The sequence below is a fragment of the Apium graveolens genome, chromosome 3 (assembly GCF_009905375.1).
Source record: "Apium graveolens cultivar Ventura chromosome 3, ASM990537v1, whole genome shotgun sequence".
Classification (NCBI taxonomy): domain Eukaryota; kingdom Viridiplantae; phylum Streptophyta; class Magnoliopsida; order Apiales; family Apiaceae; genus Apium; species Apium graveolens.
This window is the reverse complement of record NC_133649.1, coordinates 226,156,606-226,160,885: the sequence shown is the minus strand read 5'-3', so window position 1 is coordinate 226,160,885 and position 4,280 is coordinate 226,156,606. Positions and strand designations below refer to the sequence as shown.

The window sequence follows — 4,280 nt, the reverse complement described above, 5'->3', positions numbered from 1 at the left end:
TATAAAATCCACTTATCACACCCCTAAACTTGAATCGATGCTTGTCCTCAAGCATAAACAGACTCAAAACTACAAAATAAACCTAATGCATGAATGCAACTACGTGAATGCAACTAAATGATAATGCAATCAATCCGCTCAGAATAATTATAACCAAATGAATAAGCCAATGCCTCTAAGAATGCAATAACTTGAAACAGAGTTCGAATAAATCCCACAAACCAACTCACAAACCAGAAATGTGCGTGTGTGGATGCTTAACAGATATCTCTCGATACTAGATCAATAACCATAACTTATCTATCACCGAAACAATCAAAAGTTTATAAACAGAATAGATAATAAATGTATTATGACTCACAACACCTCCTTTCTACTAAAGTTATACAAGGATTCACACTATTATTGAACACATAGCAAATATGCTTATTTGACCGTGCAATGAATGAGGTCCCAAAAGACTTATGCAATAATACCCATATAGCGAGCGTTAGGTTAGCGGATCCCAAACTATAAAAGCCTTAGGTCACTAGGCACAAAGTCCCCTAGAACTTAATAACTCGAGTATTAAAGAGCTCACTCTTGATCAATTATGCATAAACACATACTTTTTTTCTTTCTTTTTTCTTTTTTTTTCAACAATTTCTGAATGAGTGTGTTTCGCTCCATCTCATTCAACCCTAGACTACTCATAAAAATATGAGCCGGCTACTAGCCATTTGATACCTAGCCTTACAACAACTAGCAATGAAATCCAAGTTTTTCTCCAGATAAAAAGAATCAGTGTTTTTACGTCACTACGAGAAGATCACAAATTCTAAATATAACCAAGTGATTAAATCTCAACAACAAACAAGTATGATCATGATCTAGATCAAAAGCAACCCTATAAGACTTTGTGAAAATATTTGTTTCTGGCATGCAAATCAATTCATTAGGACTTAAACATCCCTCTATTCGTCATTACCACACTGAAATCAACATCAACTTATCAAATATCATAGTTCATCTTAAGGGATCATGCTAAATATGCATGAAAATGCAACTATATGAAATTACATAAAAACAAACAAATATGTCCTAAATGAACAATCATACAAAAATATAAATGAACTACAACTAAACATGCAACATGAATCTATATGAATCTATATGGACACACACTACTAATCCTTACATTATCACCCCCAAACTTAAAATTTTCAATGTCCTCATTGAAGGCAATAATAAGGATTTCAGGCATACCTAATTAGCGGGAGATTCACCCTCGTCGGGTGGAGGATCAGGTGGCCAATCAACCTCGCCACCAGTGTCTCGAACAACAATACCGAAAGCATGTGTCAAATCTGCAGCAAAATGATGGTGAATGTCGTGCATGGCCTCCATACGCCTAATTACTCGCCTGTACTGCTCATCACCAACACCAGTCCTATCAACTACCTGTTGCACATGAGAAGAACCCTCTATAGGCACTGGAGGATCCATTCGGCTACCCTCTACATCATCAAAGATATATCCCAACCCCTTGTCAAGGGGTGCACCTAAGAATGAATAACTCAAGTGATTTGGTTGTCGGTTGAGCTCAAGTATGGGAGCTTCTTGAGTAAATGGTTTAAAACGCTCCTGAGAAATTTTCAGCTCTGCTAACCCAAGAGAATTGAATGGCATATCCAACTTCCTCTTCCATGGAGGTGCATTCAAAACATGCAGTTGCTCTAGTTTAAAGCACTCCTCTTTAGTTGTGGGTAACTTTATTTCCTTGAACACATTAAAAGTGACCTTTTGATCGTAAACCTTCATCGAAAGCTCTCCTTTTTGCATATCAATCATAGTTCGGTCTGTAGCCAAGAATGGTCTTCCCAAGATAATGGGAATCTTCTTATCTTCCTCGAAATCAAGAATTACAAAGTCAGCAGGAAAGATGAGTTTATCCACCTTGACCAAGACATCCTCCACTATACCTCGTGGATAAGCGATGGAACGGTCAGCTAGTTTCAATGACATGTATGTTGGTTTTGGATCAGGCAGACCAAGCTTCTTGAAGATAGATAAGGGCATCAGATTGATGCTAGCTCCTAAATCACATAAACACTTGTCGAACGACAAGTTTCCGATGGTGCAAGGAATAGTGAAGCTTCCAGGATCTTTAAGCTTCGGAGGCAACTTTTGTTGTAGCACAGCACTGCATTCCTCCGTGAGAGCAACAGTCTCTAAGTCATTGAGATTCACTTTCCGAGAGAGAATACCTTTCATAAACCTCGCATAGCTAGGCATCTGTTCAAGAGCTTCAGCGAAAAGTATGTTGATATGAAGTTTCTTGAACACCTCCAGAAACTTCTCAAACTGCTTATCCAGCTTTTTCTTCTGCAGCCTCTTAGGAAAAGGAGGTGGAGGATAAATCTGTTTCTCCCCTGTATTACTCTCAGGAAGAGTGTGTTCCACAGTAGTCTTCCTTGGTTCCACCTCTACTTCCTTCTGCACATCTTCTTCAGCCAAAACTTCAGATTCTGGAACTTGAGACTTTTCAGGCTCTTCGTCTTGCTGCAACTTGGGGGCTTGCGACCTTTCCAGACCTTAAGGTGATGGCGTTCACTTGTTCTTCAACTTCCCTCTTGCCTGGATTTGTTTCTGTATCACTAGGAAGCGTTCCTGGTGGTCGATTCAATAAGGCATTAGCAATTTTCCCTATTTGGTTCTCCAGATTCTGGATAGAAACAGTCTGGCTTTGGCATATAAGAGCCTGGTTTTTGTACATAAGCCTCAACTCCTCCAATTCAGATTTTTCATTCGAAGATAGACCCGCATCATTAGTTTGTTGTTGAAGTTGGAGTTGTTGTCTTGCTGTAAATTGTTGCTGAAAACCAGGAGGGTTAAATAGCTTATTTGCAAACTGCTGGAACGGCTGTTACATTGCATTCTGATTGTTGCTCCAGCTGAAGTTAGGATGATTCCAGTTGTCAGGATAATAAGTGGCAGGAACTGGCTGCTGCGATCTCTGAAAGTTGCTCACAAACTGAGCTGAGTCACTAGATATAGCGCATTGTTCCGTCGCATGCGAACCTGCACACAGCTCACAAACACTAATTATCTGCCTAACACCATAGTTAGCCAGAGAATCGATCTTCATAGACAACGCCTTTAGTTGAGCAGTGATAGCCGTAGCTGTATCCACTTCAAGAACTCCTGCTACCTTGCCATGTGGATATCTCTGGGTTGGATACTGATATTCATTAGCAGCCATCAGTTCAATTAGATCATAAGCTTCCTTATAGCTCTTTGCCCATAATGCTCCGCCTGATGCTGCATCGAGCATGGGTCTGGACTGTGCTCCCAACCCATTGTAAAAACAAGTGATGATCATCCAATCAGGAATTCCATGATGAGGACACTTCCTAAGCATCTCCTTGTAGCGCTCCCAAGCTTCACTTAGCGATTCTCCCGTTTGCTGCGCAAATTGAGTAATAGCGTTTCTGATTGCAGTTGTCTTCGCCATAGGGAAGAATTTAGTAAGGAATTTCTGAGCAAGATCCTCCCAAGTAGTAATCGAACCAGCTGGTAGAGAGTGTAACCAGCTCTTAGCCTTGTCCCTCAGAGAGAATGGGAACAGTCTCAGCTTCACAGCTTCTTCGGAAACACCGTTGAACTTGAAGGTGTCGCAGATCTCAATGAAATCCCTAATGTGCGTATTGGGATCTTCCGTTGGAGAACCCCCAAACTGAATTGAAGTATGTACCCATTGAATTATGCCAGGCTTGATCTCAAAGGTATTAGCTGTGATAGCTGGCCGGATAATGCTAGATTGAATGTCATTGACCTTGGGTTGAGAAAAGTCCATCAAGGCTTTCGTTCGTGCTGTTGGATCTCCCATTGTAATGAGTACCTGAAACACAAACAAATAAACCGTGAAAGTAAAAGAATCCGAGTCAGTAAACTTTAACGACCACTGATGACAAGCACATAAACTAAAAATTAACACCGAGTCCCCGACAGCGGCGCCAAAAACTTGTTAGGGCGAAAACACGCGCTAATATTCACGCAAGTATACGCGTTCGCAAGTAGTATAAGATATAAATCAGATTCGTTCCCAGAGAGACTGGTTTAGGTTAAGTTCAATTTATGCACCTATGCAACAATGTATGGTTATTGCTCAATGCTAAGACAAATAACAAATTGGGTTTTTATTAAACTTAGAGATTATACTAAATAACATTAACTAAGAGAATTGAGGTTGAATTAATATATATGACAAACATGGGATCCTAACTTCATTAAATATTTCG

General features: G+C 40.0%; 1 non-coding gene across 1 annotated transcript; it reads left to right on the top strand.

Annotated features, from left to right (window-relative positions):
* The first annotated feature begins 3,371 nt into the window (after positions 1-3,371).
* LOC141716175 (small nucleolar RNA R71) lies at positions 3,372-3,478 on the top strand. Its single transcript, XR_012572894.1, has one exon. It is a non-coding gene; the product is annotated as a small nucleolar RNA R71 (small nucleolar RNA).
* Positions 3,479-4,280: the final 802 nt, after the last annotated feature.